The sequence below is a fragment of the Aethalodelphis obliquidens genome, unplaced genomic scaffold (assembly GCF_003676395.1).
Source record: "Aethalodelphis obliquidens isolate GAN/ISIS:26980383/991018 unplaced genomic scaffold, ASM367639v1 scaffold39, whole genome shotgun sequence".
In the NCBI taxonomy this organism is placed as follows: domain Eukaryota; kingdom Metazoa; phylum Chordata; class Mammalia; order Artiodactyla; family Delphinidae; genus Aethalodelphis; species Aethalodelphis obliquidens.
In genome coordinates this window covers 10,528,223-10,544,360 of record NW_020837983.1, presented here as the reverse complement: position 1 = coordinate 10,544,360, position 16,138 = coordinate 10,528,223, and positions in this window count along the sequence as shown.

Here is a 16,138-nt window from a genome sequence, read left to right as displayed (position 1 = left end):
ATTTGTTTACTTTTGTTTTTATTTCCATTACTCTAGGAGGTGGATCAAAAAAGATCTTGCTGTGGTTTATGTCAAAGAGTGTTCTTCCTATGTTTTCCTCTAAGAGTTTTATAGTGTCTGGTCCTACACTTAGGTCTCTAATCCATTTTGAGTTAATTTTTGTGTATGGTGTTAGGGAGTGTTCTAATTTCATTCTTTTACATGTAGATGTAGCGGTCCAGTTTTCCCAGCACCACTTATTGAAGAGACTGTCTTTTCTCCATTGTATATCCTTGCCTCCTTTGTCATAGACTAGTTGACCATAGGTGTGTGGGTTTATCTCTGGGCTTTCTATCTATTTTCATTGATCTATATGTCTGTTTTTGTGCCAGTACCATATTGTCTTGATGACTGTAGCTTTGTAGTATAGTCTGAAGTCAGGGAGTCTGATTCCTCCAGCTCTGCTTTTTTCCCTGAAGACTGCTTTGGCTATTCAGGGTCTTTTGGGTCTCCATACAAATATTAAGATTTTTTTTCTAGTTCTATAAAAAATGCCATTGGTAATTTGATAAGGATTGCATTGAATCTGTAGATTGCTTTGGGTAGTGTAGTCATTTTCACAATATTGATTCTTCTGATCCAAGATCATGGTATGTCTCTCCATCTGTTTATATCATCTTTAATTTCTTTCATCAGTGTCTTATAGTTTTCTGTATACAGGTCTTTTGTCTCCCTAGGTAGGTTTATTCCTAGGTATTTTATACTTTTTGTTGCAGTGGTAAATGGGAGTGTTTCCTTAATTTCTCTTTCAGATTTTTCATCATTAGCATATAGGAATGCAGGAGATTTCTGTGCATTAATTTTGTATCCTGCAACTTTAACAAATTCATTGATTAGCTCTAGTAGTTTTCTGGTGCCATCTTTAGGATTCTCTATGTATAGTGTCACGTCATCTGGTCCTGGACTTTTGTTTGTTGGAAGATTCTTAATCACAGTTTCAATTTCATTACTTGTGATTGATCTGTTCATATTTTCTATTTCTTCCTGGTTCAGTCTTGGAAGGTTATACCTTTCTAAGAATCTGTCCATTTCTTTCAGGTTGTCCATTTTATTGGCATAGGGTTGCTTGTAGTAGTCTCTTAGGATGCTTTGTATTTCTGCAGTGTCTGTTGTAACTTCTCCTTTTTCATTTCTAATTTTATTGATTTGAGTCCTCTCCCTATTTTTCTTGATGAGTCTGCTAATGGTTTATCAATTTTGTTTATCTTCTCAAAGAACCAGCTTTTAGTTTTATTGATCGTTGCTATATTTTCTTTGTTTCTATTTCATTTATTTCTGCTCTGATCTTTATGATTTCTTTCCTTCTGCTAACTTTGGGTTTTGTTTGGTCTTCTTTCCCTAGTTCCTTTAGGTGTAAGGTTAGATTTTTTATTAGAGATTTTTCTTGTTTCTTGAGGTAGGCTTGTATAGCTATAAACTTCCCTCTTAGAACTGCTTTTGCTGCATCCCATAGGTTTTGGGTCATGGTGTTTTCATTGTCATTTGTCTCTAGGTATTTTTTGATTTCCTCTTTGATTTCTTCAGTGATCTCTTGGTTATTTAGTAACGTATTGTGTAGCCTCCATGTGTTTGTGTTTTTCACGTTTTTTTCCCTGTAATTGATTTCTAATCTCATAGTGTTGTTTGTGGTCAGAAAAGATGCTTGATATGATTTCAATTTTCTTAAATTTACTGAGGCTTGATTTGTGACCCAAGATGTGATCTATCCTGGAAAATGTTCAGTGTGCACTTGAGAAGAAAGTGCAATCTGCTGTTTTTGGATGGAATGTCCTGTAATATCAATTAAATCTATGTGGTCTATTGTGTCATTTAAAGCTTGTGTTTCCTTTTTAATTTTCTGTTTGGATGATCAGTCCATTGGTGTAAGTGAGGTGTTAAAGTCCCCCACTATTATTGTGTTACTGTCGATTTCCTCTTTTATAGCTGTTAGCAGTTGCCTTATGTACTGAGGTGCTCCTATGTTGGGTGCATATATATTTATAATTGTCATATCTTCTTCTTGGATTGATCCCTTTATCATTATGTAGTGTCCTTCCTTGTCTCTTGTAACATTCTTTAATTTAAAGTCCATGCTTTCTGATATGAGTATTGCTACTCCAGATTTCTTTTGATTTCCATTTGCATGGAATATCTTTTTCCATCCCCTCACTTTCAGTCTGTATGTGTCCCTAGGTCTGAAGTGGGTCTCTTGTAGACAGCATATATATGGGTCTTTTTTTTGTATCCATTCAGCAAGCCTGTGTCTTTTGGTTGGAGCGTTTAGTCCATTCACGTTTAAGGTAATTATCGATATGCACGTTCCTATGACCATTTTCTTAATTGTTTTGGGTTTGTTTTTGTAGGCCCTTTTCTTCTCTTGTGTTTCCCACTTAGAGAAGTTCCTTTAATATGTGTTGTAGAGCTGGTTTGATGGTGCTGAATTCTCTTAACTTTTGCTTGTCTGTAAAGCTTTTGATTTCTCCTTCAAATCTGAATGAGATCCTTGCCGGGTAGAGTAATCTTGGTTGTAGGTTCTTCCCTTTCATCACTTTAAGTATATCATGCCACTCCCTTCTGGCTTGTAGATTTTCTGCTGAGAAATCAGCTGTTACCTTATGGGAGTTCCCTTGTAGGTTATTTGTCATTTTTCCCTTGCTGCTTTCAATAATTTTATTTTGTCTTTAATTTTTGCCAATTTGATTACTATGTGTCTCGGCCTGTTTTTGATTACTATGTGTCTCGGCGTGTTTCTCCTTGGGTTTATCCTGTATGGGACTCTCTGCACTTCCTGGACTTGGGTAGCTATTTCCTTTCCCATGTTAGGGAAATTTTTGACTATAATTTCTTCAAACATTTTCTCAGGTCCTTTCTCTCTTCTCCTTCTGAGACCCCTATAATGCGAATGTTTTTGCATCTAATGTCTAATGTCCCAGAGGTCTCTTAGTCTGTCTTCATTTCTTTTCATTCTTTATTCTGTTCTGCAGCAGTGAATTCCACCATTCTGTCTTCCAGGTCACTTATCCATTCTTCTGCCTCAGTTATTCTGCTATTGATTCCTTCTAGTGTAGTTTTCATTTCAGTTATTGTATTGTTCATCTCTGTTTGTTTGTTCTTTAATTCTTCTAGGTCTTTGTTAAACATTTCGTGCATCTTCTTGATCTTTGCTTCCATTCTTTTTCCGAGGGCCTGGATCATCTTCACTATCGTTATTCTGAATTATTTTTCTGGAAGGTTGCCCATCTCCACTTCATTTCGTTGTTTTTCTGGGGTCTTATCTTGTTCTTTCATCTAGTACATAGCCCTCTACCTTTTCAGCTTGTCTATCTTTCTGTGAATGTGGTTTTTGTTTCACAGGCTGCAGGACTGTAGTTCTTCTTGCTTCTGCTGTCTGCACTCTAGGTGATAATTCTTTACAAGAGACAAAATGCTTCCATGACTGTGAAACTCATTTGATCTTCAAAATACCTCAAATAATAGTGCCCATGATTTACTTCCAAGCTGGGCAGCATGTGAGATATTTTATAGACATTATTTTCTTCAGTTGACACCGTAGCCCTGTGAGATTGCTATCAGTCTTCCCGTTTTATAGATGGGGAAACTGTGGCTTAGGGAAATGAAATGACTCACCCAAATAAATGAGGAAGCTGAAATTAGAACTCAGTTCTTCTAACTGTGAGTCCTATCAGGATTTTTTCCAGGATTAAACATTCAGACAGTACTTCCTCTGGCAGGTCATTTAATCAAATTATTGAAGGGCATGACTGAAAAGAAGAGAGGCAGACTGGCTGGCCAGGCCAGGTGCATGGCTATTGAGTATAGGCTGGCCACTCCTTCCAAGGATGATACCCCCTCCAAAGGATATACAAGACAAAAGTGGAGTTCCACACAGCAACCTTATCCAAGAATAACAGGCCATGGCTACAGAGCACCAAATAAGCACTGAACTGTTTTGTTATCAATAAGAATGCCATCTCCAAACTCAAAGGGCATAAGATATGACAGGATCATGAGTTGCTAGAGGACAGAACTCTTTTTTCAACATTGAAAACCTCTAAAAATTTATCACTTCTTACAGCCTCCTATATCAGCCTAAATCTAAACACTTGTTGCTACAGACAACAGTTCGAGTTTGTGGGTCAACAAAACTGCCCAATGCAGATAAGCTATGGAAATGTGATAGCAGAATTCATTATTGGGTTATTTCAAAGTGAAATTATTTGGAACAACTATACCTTGTTCAGGTACATAAAAGCAGCTCAAAAGTTACCATTCATGATTGATTTACTGGGAAAAATGCAGGGCACCAAGAGAAGAAATGTCACATTTGTCTTTATTTCCTGACATAAACAAACCATAAGTTTAATAGTCTGCCTCTACTGTGCTGGAGATATTTATCCTCCTATAGCTTAGGGAGATGGAAGGAAAAGTGTGATGATTGCCAAAAGCACTGAAAGTGAGAAAACATAGCTCCTTCTTAAAAAACAAAAATAAAAACAACAACAACAAAAACCCTCATCCTTATTCAATGAAGGAGAAAATCAAGGACCGCCTGGAGCACTTGTCTGTATTTCAATTCAGTCATTATTACAAACCGGTTTCCCAAAGTCACGGGTTTTGCTAGCTGTGCAGTAATGGGTTTTCTCTTCCCCATCCCACCCCCAGTTGGCAGCAGGAGCTCTCTACTCAAATGTCACCTTCCCAGTTCTCTATCTAAAATCACACAAAATCTTTATCTCTAAAATCAAAATCATTATCTAAAAATTCCCTCAGCGCTACCTATTCATCCTTCCTGCTTTTTAGCTTCTTAGCATGTATTACTGTTTCACATGCCTTGAATTTTACTCACCTATTTTGTGATGGTTGTCTCCCCTACTAAAATATGAGCTCCACAAGAGCAGGGATCTTTGGCTTTTTTTGGTTTTCTTTTGTTTCCCCAAACGAACACAGTGCCTAGCACATAGTTGGATACATATTTGTTGAAGAGATGAATGAAGGAATGAATCCATTTCTTCAATAAAGTTGTTGAGAAACTACTAAGAGCTGTGACTAAGGAGTAATGGACAAAAATGTCTCTTATTCAGCCTCTAGTATCTACTGGGCACTGGCTAAGTGCTTTCCATGTCTAGGGTAGAAAATTCAAAATGCTATTTTGAAAGATGGCTATAAGTTGTACCCCTTGCTCTAGGGGGTGGGGGCAGAACCCATCCTAGGGATGAAACTGCTCTGCTGTTGAGGAAAACATTCAGTGGCACTTTGGCTGTGCAAAGGGGAGGGTAAGATGGGCTGAGGCTGCTCTTCATAAATGAGGTAAAATCATGATTTCTTTGGAGGGTGTTTTTGTGAGGAAATTTTCAGTTTTCCCTGACAAATGTTTGAGCTGAGCTGAATGTGGGTGTGGGGGGTGGAATTCTCGACTTGAGAGTGGAAGTAGATTTGAGAAGGAACTCAGTTCGGAGGGAAGAGACCCCAGAATCATGGCGGCCAGCTGGTGCCTGAGGAGAGAGACCACCAGTGAGGGGTTCCTTCCAATGGGGCATGACTGATAGGCTTACGGTCATGTTTGAGACCTAATTTTAAGTTGCCCCAGCAATATCTTCACTCCTTCAGCAAATCTGTTGCACAAGTCTAGTGAGTACATACAATATAGCTATACTAGGTGTTAAAATATTATTAAAATATTGGTCAATTAGCCTCTGTCCTGAGCCTTCTCTCCCAGTTCCCACCGCCACTGCCTTGAGCAGCCTGGCTCCCAGCCCCAGGACCCTTTAACCTCCCCAATGATCCAGACACTAACGGACTCTGCCCGACACAGCCAGGATCCTTTAGAATTGACCAGCTATGCCCTGGGCCAGAGCAGCTGTTAAATGTGTTGACTCTCATCCATGCCTCCACACATACCAGCTCGGTTTTGGAGGTGAGTGGGGAATAAAGGAGGGGGCTGTGTCCACGCTTGGGTTGAAGCAGAGCAGAGAGAGAGTAGTAACATGGAAAAGAGCGATGGGACAGCCATTGACAGAAAAGCAGAAAGTGCTGTGGGTGGGAGGTGGGGAGTAAGTGACATGCAGCACCTGGGCACTCAAGCACTTGCCAACCCCCTCAGAAATATCCAGAGGGGACTGGTTTCCTGCAGTCGTGCAGAACAAAGATTCAGGCTATTAAATTTGGGTATTAAAAAGAGGAGCTTACAGAAGATCTGGAAACATGGGGATACTGAGATTACGTATCAGACAGAATATGATAATTTCAGCTTCATATCAAAGAATAGTTTGTGCCAGCAAAGAACAGGCTGAAAGAAAACAGCATAATTCCCCTTGTATTTAATCAGACATTCACCTGCACAGGGCGTACGCGTGGCCCTGGCTGGCTCCACAATTCCAGTTTCAAATATGACATGTTCCCCAGGCATGAGCATCCTGGGGAGGAACACGGGCACCTGCTGTTTATTAGACTCTCTGCTCAGCTCCAGCGATCTTGTCTTTTCTCTTAATATCAGGAAAATTAATGGGAAACTATGAGCAGAAATACAATCATTTTCAAGAGGCCCAAGCAAATGTTGAGGGGCCGGGGGAGAGGGTATTGTTCTACCGTCTTCAGCACTCCACCCTTTACAGGCCTTTTGTCCTAGAGTTCTCTCTCCTCCCTTTGTCCTCCACACTGGATCTTTCATTTTCTTCTCATACTAGCATCTTTACCTTATTGATAAGTCTCGCATCCCATTCACTGACAGCACAGTTGGCCCCTTGCCAGGCACCAGGGACAGACTCTGCCCTGGGCTTGCACAAGGCACACAGATGTTCCTATCTTGTTGCAGAAAAGCCAGCTTAGCCCCAGGAAGCCAGAAAGTAAAATTGGCACTTCACCCTGATAGCTAGCACTCAAGAGAAAGAACAATCTAAAAGCCTGTGAGAAAAGAGGGTCCCTTTGTCCCCCTTGCCCTACAGGATGGTAAACCCTTTCAAGAAAACATCTTTCAGACCCAAGAGATATGTCCGCCATGTCTTACGATATTCACTCCGAATATTCCAGAGCAAAATATCTTCTCTACCGCCTCTTGGACCTTCTCACCTACAACTGTCCCCTCACTGCACTCTGGCTGCACTGACCTCCCCTTGGTTGCCAGGATCTGCCAAGAGCATTCCTACCCCAGAGCTCTGCACCTCCTGTTCTCCCTGTCTGGAACACTCTAGAGGTCAATGTGATACCCTCTCTCACTTTCCTAAGGTTCCCACTCAAATATCACCTTCTCAGGGACCCTCCAGGATGACTGTATAACAAAAAACATATACCTCTAGCACTTTCCCCACCAGACACATCTGACATTTGTTTAATTTCTGTCTCTCTCCACACAAGCTCTAGATATAAGGCACGTGTCTGTTTTGTTTGTGGCAGAGACTTCAGTACCCAGAAAAGAAGTTGACACAAAACAGATGCTCAATAAATACTGTTGAATGAATGACTGAATGTTCCCCCCAACTCTTTTACCACCAAATAATGTTTTATTACCAACTTTCCTCCCAGAAATATTAGAAATTCTTATTATATCACTGAAAGCCTGTCTGAGCATCTAAGAAGCAGAAACTAACTGACGTGCCCTCACTCACTTGTTCTAATTCCAGCCACGGGGGTCTTTAGTAGACCTTGTTAGCTTCATCCCAGGTCAAAGTAAAATTTGTATTAGCTTTTCCAGCCCTCAACACCCAGGGGACAGGAGTGCCTGGGCTGGGAACCGCTACTTCACCCAATCAGTAATATCACTTCTTCCCACTAAAGGAACACACAATGTCCACACACAGTGTGTGTATATACCTGTCGACACCCCATTCAGACTGTACAAGTACTGGACTACAGAATATCCCATTTGACCTTCCCATTTCAAACACATATTTTCCAGGCACCTGCTGGATGCTAGCAATGCAGCAATAAATAACAGACCTGTGGAGCTTATGTTGCAGAAATTAGACAGTGAATGCTCTTTAACTTGAACTAAAAGTGACCTAGAAATCTAGAATCTTCAAAGACAAGAACCCACATTAAAATTTTTCATTCTCAAGGTTCTGGAAATGGATAGTGCTGGTGGTTGCACAACGTTGTGAACGTACTTCATGCTACTAATTGTGCACTTAAAAATGGTTAAATGTATATCTTACCAAAAAAAATTTTTTTTTCATTCTCTTTCCAAGGACATGCCTTAAATGTGTCTTGTGGTTTGTGAACCTGTACTCCTTTTGCTTAAATTTCTTTGGTTAATTAGAAAAGGAGTATACACAAAGCGTACTGGGCAGCTCACAGAATTATCAGGAGGACTGGAGGTGTTCCTAAGGAGAAGCATTCACAGCCATGTTGCAGAACTGTGCTGTCACCATGGGCACCAGGCACTGGTGCTCCAGTTTGCAATGTTGCTACTTAGACGGGGAACTTACTTTAGTAAGCAACTGCCTTCAGCACCAGTGGCACTTCTGCATCAAGAATTTCACCTTTCAGCCACCGCCACTGCCCCAAATCCCCTCTACCATCTTTCCCAGAAAATAGATTCTAGATGGTGCTGGCATTCTTACATTGCCTACTTTCAAAGAAAAGTTTCAGGCAGGTTTGGTGGCTGATTGGTAAAGACAAGGTCACATGCCTGTGCATTAGCTGCAAGGGAGCCTGGGAAAATGTTCCACCCTGGGATCCAGGGCTCATGAGGCAGGACCTTCTCCAAACACAGGAAGGGTTTTCAGTAGGTGCTGTGCATGCAGCAAGGAAATGTGACAAATGTCTCCTATGGATAGGCTCTCATTTTGCTCTTCTTTTTTCCTCCTAGCCACATTTTCACCTCTCCAAAGCTTCACTTATACTTTGCTTCTTCAGACCCCTATAGAGAGACATTAGAATAGTTTGGAGACTCCCCCAAATTTCTCTGCATACAGATGCACAAAGGGTCTTGGGCTTACTGTAGGCTGGAAGAAAATCAGAATACAGAGTAGCTTCTCTGCAAGCCAAACTCCCAAAGTGCTTAGTCTCTAGTCCAAATTCAGAAATTTGGGACAGACTGTAGGATGCAGTAGATAGACAGAGGTAGAATGGGCTGGATGACAATTCTTACCCTGGAAAAATGTTGTCAACCTAGCAGGTAATCATGAAGTACCTCTATTCTATGTTCATTCATCAATCCAACATTTCACATTTATTTATTGAACAACTTTTGTGCTCAATGGGTCAAGCCCTGTTATATGTGCTGGGGATTCAGCAGTTGACAAAATAGACAAAATTTACTGCCTTCATGAACATTCTAGTGGGGGAAGACTGGCAAAAAGGAAATAAAAATACAATGCATTAGATAGTGGTAAATGCTGTAAAGAAAACCAAGCAGGAAAGGGGTATATTAGTCTGCTAGGTCAGACTGGGTGGCTTTAACAATAAAAATTTGTTTTTCTCACAGTTCTGGAGACACACATCCAAGATTAAGGTGTTGGCACATTTGTTTCCTCTGAGGCCCGTCTCCTTGGCTTGTAGATGTCCATCGTCCCCATGTGTCTTCACGTGATCTTCCCTCTCTGTGTCTATATCCTAATCTCCCCTTCTCATAAGGACATTAGTCATATTGGAGTAGGTTCCCACTCATATGACCTCATTTTACCTTAATTACCTCTTTAAAGGTCCTGCCTACAAATAAGGTACTGGAGCTTAGGGCTTCAACATATGAATTTGTGTGGCACACAATTCAGCCTATAATAGAGGGAGAGTATTGAATGTTGCAAATTTGTTTAATTTTTGTTTTAATAATGTCTATTTGGGGGTTTTTTCTTAAAATTTTTATTATGAAAATTTCTAAGCATACTCAAAAGGAGAAAATACAAACACACAATCACGTATTAATCAGCAGCTTCAACAACCACCACATTTTGCCAGATTTATTTCATCTACCCTCTCCCTCTGCTTTTTTTTGGTGGTTGTTTTATTTATTGCTGGAATATTTTAAAGAGATTCCAAATATCATGTCATTTCATCTTTCAAAACTTCCACATGTGTCTCCCTGAAAGGATATGTCCCTATATAACTATAAGGCCATCATCACACTTATTAAAATTAACAATTAATTCCTCAATATCATCTAATACCAGGCCATATTTAACTTTTCTCACTTATTGAAATTATCCTTAGAGTTGTTTGCTCAAATCAGGATCCAAATAGTCCATCCATTGTGTGTGGTGTTTACATCTCTTAATCTCTTTTAATTTAGAAGAGTCATCCCTGCATGTTTCTTTACAAGTGATTGACTTGTTGAGGAAACCAAGTCAGCTTCTCTGGGGTATCTTACATCCTGGCTTTCACTGATTCCTTTTTCGTGATGCTGTTTAACATGTCTGTCTCCCCACTTGATTTTCTATGGCCTGGAAGTTAGATTTAATGGCTGGACTTGGCCCAAATTCAATTTTTCTTCCAAGTACACTTCACTGGTGATCCTGTTTAATTCATTTTACATCCTATCTGGAGGTATACAATATTCGGTTGTATCTTTAGTGATGCCAAGATTGCTCAGTGACTTTGGCTGGTAATAGCTTGCATGTTCTGTTGTAAAGTTCCTCATCAACCTCTACTTTACCCTCTATTGCTGATCAGCACTTGTTTCAGTTTTCCATTAGGGTCTGCAAAATGATCATTTTCTAACTGTGTCATTTCCTTCATAATTCAATTCCTCCATAACTTCAACATAGAAAAATCTTCCTTCATTTACTAGGGCTGTTTGGTTACTCTGGAATTTGGTTCGTAGTGAAAATGCAGGACAAATTCTGGGGATATTCTGGAACAATCCATGAACTCAATGTTTTCATTGAGTTACATTTTGAATGCACTAAAGGAGCTGGATTTTGAAAGGATATCTGTATCAAATCTTTGAAAAAATAAGCAGATGATTCTTTGGTATTCATTTAATCCCCAACTATCAGCTTTGAAAACCTGGATATACAGAATTGGTTTTCCTTAAGTGAAGCACAGAGTTTTCAAACAAGAAGACCCTGGATAAATACTGACCAATGTACTGATGGAATGACAAATAGATAATCTAGTATAGTGGTTCCCTGTCTTCTTTCTATTATAAGACATGTGACCAAGGACAGCCAACACCTCCAAAGAGATAACAATAGGGTAGCACAGTTATGTGCTAGGCACCGTGCTAAGTGCTCTCCACACATGAACATATTTAATTCTCATTACAACCTTCTAAGATACATTTATATCCTCCATTCCACAGATGAGGAAATTCAGGTAAAGAAGGTAAAGGTAGGGACTTCCCTGGTGGTCCAGTGGTTAAGACTCCACGCTTCCAATACAAGGGACTCGGGTTCGATCCCACATGCTGCGCGGTGCAGCCATAAAAAAACAGAACGTAAAGACAGTCACACAGCTAGTAACCGGAGGAGCCAGGAGTTAAACCCATGCAGTGTATATGCTGATAAGCACACTACACCACAGCACAGTTCACCAAAGCTGATGGTTACGTATAATTCCCAGAGAGTTAACTACGACTAACTTTTTCTACTACTCAGAGAGCAACTTCAAATCCATTCTAATTTAATTATTTTTAAAAGACATAAACCAGTAGAAAATACGTACTCTTTGAACAGTGAAGAGCTCATTGCAACATATATTACATTGGTCATGACAAACTGGTGGAGACTGATTTACAGAAGCTCGGGGAAGATGGTCACTTCTGACAGGCTGGTGCTGTCCAATTCCAGGTGGGTTTGGGGGCATCTCCGGAGTGAATCGAATTACCTCACAGTAATAGCTATTATTATATAAGGCTGGATGCTGATCTAAGCTCTTTAAACATATTAACTCCCCTATCTACCTACAGGGCCTCCCCCACCCCCAGTGGACTCCAGGCCATGTTCCCAGGTACCTATACCTTGAGAATGCCCCCAGGAGACCATGGAGGGTCTGTCAGGAAAGTTGTGTTTATTCAGTTTCTTGAAGGACCTGTCAGCCAGCCCTACCTCGCAGAAGTCAGTTCTGGAGTGAACAGTCTCACGGACACCTTGGTGAGCTGAGGTGGCCTCCAAGAAGGAGAGAAGGTCATTCCCCCTCCCTGAAGCAGCTTGCCCACTCCCCTCCCCACCCAGGAGGGCACTCTTTGATTGATGCTAGGATGCTTCCAAACAGCCATCTGCACACTGCTCCATGCTCTGCGGCATTGATCAAAGAACGAAAACTCCTGGCGACAAAGCTGACAGGTGTGCCTATTCTGACTTGACAGCGTTCATGTCTTTGTCAACCTGTCTTTCCCTATTTAGGAATCATCATAGCTCCAGCTTTCCTCCTAATACCACGGTAAACATCCATCAGTGACTCAAGCCAGATATTGGTTGCTACCCAAACTGCTCCTTATGCAGGTTCTCTTGTGATCCCTGAGTCATCATCTCCACCTGACTGACGAGGCCTCCCCTTCTCGTGGCTTCTTGCCAAGGCTGCTCTTAGCCTGAGCTAATTAGCACCCTCCACCTACACCCCATCCTCTGCTCTCCCACCCACTCGGGCAGGCTGCAATTGAGAGAGAGAGCTCAAGAGCTGTGAAAAATGAGCAAAGCTTGGAAAACAGGAGAAACTGCCAGCCGGGAGCCCTCCATGCCAGTTTTAGGGCAGCCCCTCCCTATTATGAGAGCAATAAAGAAATCGCAATTTATGCATTTAGAAGCCAATGGCCCTTTCATCCGGAGTGGCTGGTGAATGCAAAGCACACTCCACCGCGGAGGGCTCCAGCTAGAAGTGCACGCCTTGCTGCAGCGGAGAAAGGGCTGCCTTGCTGAGCCACCACTCACAAGGCAGCTGGAAGCAGCGTGATGGAGCAGAAAATGGCCTGGTGAATGCGAGATTTCAGTTTCCACTTCTGTGTCTTGAGAATGTTCCCTTCCAGGGAGCCTGCTTCCGGCCCAGTCACAGGAGCCTTAAGTATAGCCTGACTGTGTGATAGATAAAGAAGGACAGTGAGAGACGGTGATGACGGCACTCGATCACTGGGATCATCACCAGGGATAAGACTGGAGATTTGCTGTCACCAGAAAAAAAATGACCTTTATCAATATAGTGGCCACAGGAGGCAACTTCCATCCCCTCAGTGTGGCTGATTCTGAACCAGCTAGGTTCTGGCTATTCCAGCGTGATTCAGAGACCACGTTAGCATTAGAATCGCCTGTGAGCTTATTAGAAATGCAGACGGTTGGGTCCCATCCAGAGCTACTGACTCCAACTCTGTATTTAACCAGACCCCCTGCTGATTCTCCTGCACACCCTGACTGAGCCGGGAGATGAGCCCTAGGCTCCCCTCTTTGTTGTGAAGAGAAAGCGAGAGAGCTGAGCTGTGATGCTCAGACTCTTTCCTTTGCGGTCCTGCATGTAGGCCAGGGAGAAAGTGGGCTGTGAGTCACTAGCCAGCCCTTCTTGCCTGCGGGGAAACTCGCTGACAGCCTGACACAGTGAGTCACTGGCACTCTCCTCTATTTAAGTTCTACCAGGTTCCTCCCCTCTCCAGCAAGGTGAAGACCAGAGTGAATGACCCAAGTCCTTTCTTTATGCAAAAGTCTTTATTCTCTTTTGCCTGTTGGAAACCATGTTCCAAAAGCATTCATAGAGGCTCCGACTGCATTCAAATGAAGGGTGCTCTGCCCGCCCATTCAAGACCCTCATCACCACCCTCTTTCCAGGCGCAGGCCTCATCCTCAGCTATCTGAGGCTAGCGGGTAGGTCGACCCTAACCACAGAGGTCGCTGGCAAACTTCTACAGACGGGCCCCCCTTTCATTTTCCCCATGTAGCTCCCCACCAAGTGCGAGGAGCAAAGAATTATATTACAGAATTTATTTTAAAGGAGAACCTCCCAAGCATTTTATAAATCTTGTAACTATTTCAAGAATGTCTGTGCTGTCAAGGCTGTGAGGAATGTCTGCTTCAGCATCCATCAACATCCTTTTAAAAATCCACCTCTGATGTGGTGAATGTGAAAAGTAGGGTCTATGAAAGAGAAGCGGGGCATTTCTTTTCTTTTTTTAACATCTTTATTGGAGTATAATTGCTTTACAATGGTGTGTTAGTTTCTGCTTTATAACAAAGTCAATCAGTTATACATATACACATGTTCCCATATCTCTTCCCTCCCTCCCACCCTCCCTATCCCACCCCTCCAGGCGGTCACAAAGCACTGAGCTGATCTACCTGTGCTATGCGGCTGCTTCCCACTAGCTATCTATTTTACGTTTGGTAGTGTATATATGTCCATGCCACTCTCTCACTTTGTCCCAGCTTACCCTTCCTCCTCCCCATATCCTCAAGTCCATTCTCTAGTAGGTCTGTGTCTTTATTCCCGTCCTGCCCCTAGGTTCTTCATGACCTTTTTTTTTTTTCCTTAGATTCCATATATATGCGTTAGCATACGGTATTTGTTTTTCTCTTTCTGACTTACTTCACTCTGTATGACAGACTCTAGGTCCATCCACCTCACTACAAATATCTCAATTTCCTTTCTTTTTATGGCTGAGCAATATTCCATTGTATATATGTGCCACATCTTCTTTATCCATTCATCCGATGATGGACACTTAGGTTGCTTCCATCTCCTGGCTATTGTAACTAGAGCTGCAATGAACATTTTGGTACATGACTCTTTTTGAATTATGGTTTTCTCAGGGTATATGCCCTGTAGTGGGATTGCTGGGTCGTATGGTACTTCTATTTGTAGTTTTTTAAGGAACCTCCATACTGTTCTCCATAGTGGCTGTATCAATTTACATTCCCACCAACAGTGCAAGAGTGTTCCCTTTTCTCCACACCCTCTCCAGTATTTATTGTTTCTAGATTTTTTGATGATGGCCATTCTGACCGGTGTGAGATGATATCTCATTGTAGTTTTGATTTGCATTTCTCTAATGATTAATGATGTTGAGCATTCTTTCATGTGTTTGTTGGCAATCTGTATATCTTCTTTTCTTTTTGTAATGAAAACCAGTGGAGTACACATGTTCATCTCTCCTTACATAGAACACGCTGCTGGCCCCAGTCCCTACTAGCCTTGCCCTCCCTTCTCTGTTTGCTTCAGAGAGGCAGTCAGGATGGGAATGTTCATTTATTTGAGTAGAGATGTGTCAAAGTTGGATTTGTTTTTAAACAAACGTTGCTGATGAGAAAGGTATATGAACGTTATCTTTAAGCCAGCTGATCGTACAAAAAGTTTGGTCATTTTCAAGTACGTATTAGGTGTTTGGCAGAAATTGGAAGCTAGTGTCCTAGCATGTGACATGGAGGAGCTCATGCTATGCTGTGTCCCCAAGCCTAGCACAGTCCCTGCCACAGTGTAGGTACTCAGGGAATGTCTGCGGCCGCAGGGGGCAAAGGAGTGGGAGAAACACAGCAGATACTAGGCAACACGTCTCACAGGGCCTCATCTGCTTCTCTCTGCAGGGCAATGTCGGGCACCAAAAAGACTGAATATTAAATATAAATCGAGGATGAAATGGAACAATGAAGATTTGCCATAACAGCCATCAGTCCTCCTGGTCTGTAGAACCCCACTGGGGGTTGGGAGCCTGCCTTAGGCCGGGTTCCCTAGAATAGAACTTGAGACAGGGATTCTTGTGCAAGTGATGTACAGAGAGTACTCCCTGGACAAGGGAAGGGAGGGGAGAAGGAGGGGGTGGGGAAGGGGGAGCTAGCGAGGATGTAGCCTCCCCGAGAGCTCAGGGAGCACAAGTTATACTGCCAAGTTGACCTCACCTTGAGGCAAGGGGCCATCAATAGTCACTGAGTCACTGACAGGGCGCAGAAGAGTTGGGGGGGGGCGTGAGGAGGAGGAGGGTGCACCAGCCCTAAAGGGGGTCTGGGCGGGGCACCAAGAGCATCCACTACATTCCCTTCAAGGTGCAGCTGGGCTCACCTGTCAGACTTGTAATAAATACCTAAGTTGATTTCTGTGGCTACATATAATTTAGGAGACATTTTAACACCCCTCCATCCTGACTCCCTCACCTTGCTCTATTTTTTTCCCACCACACTTATCACCATCTATCATGCTATATAATTCACCTATTTTTACATTTACTAATAGTTTATTTATTGTCTCTGCTCCCACACACTAGAATGTAGGCTCTATC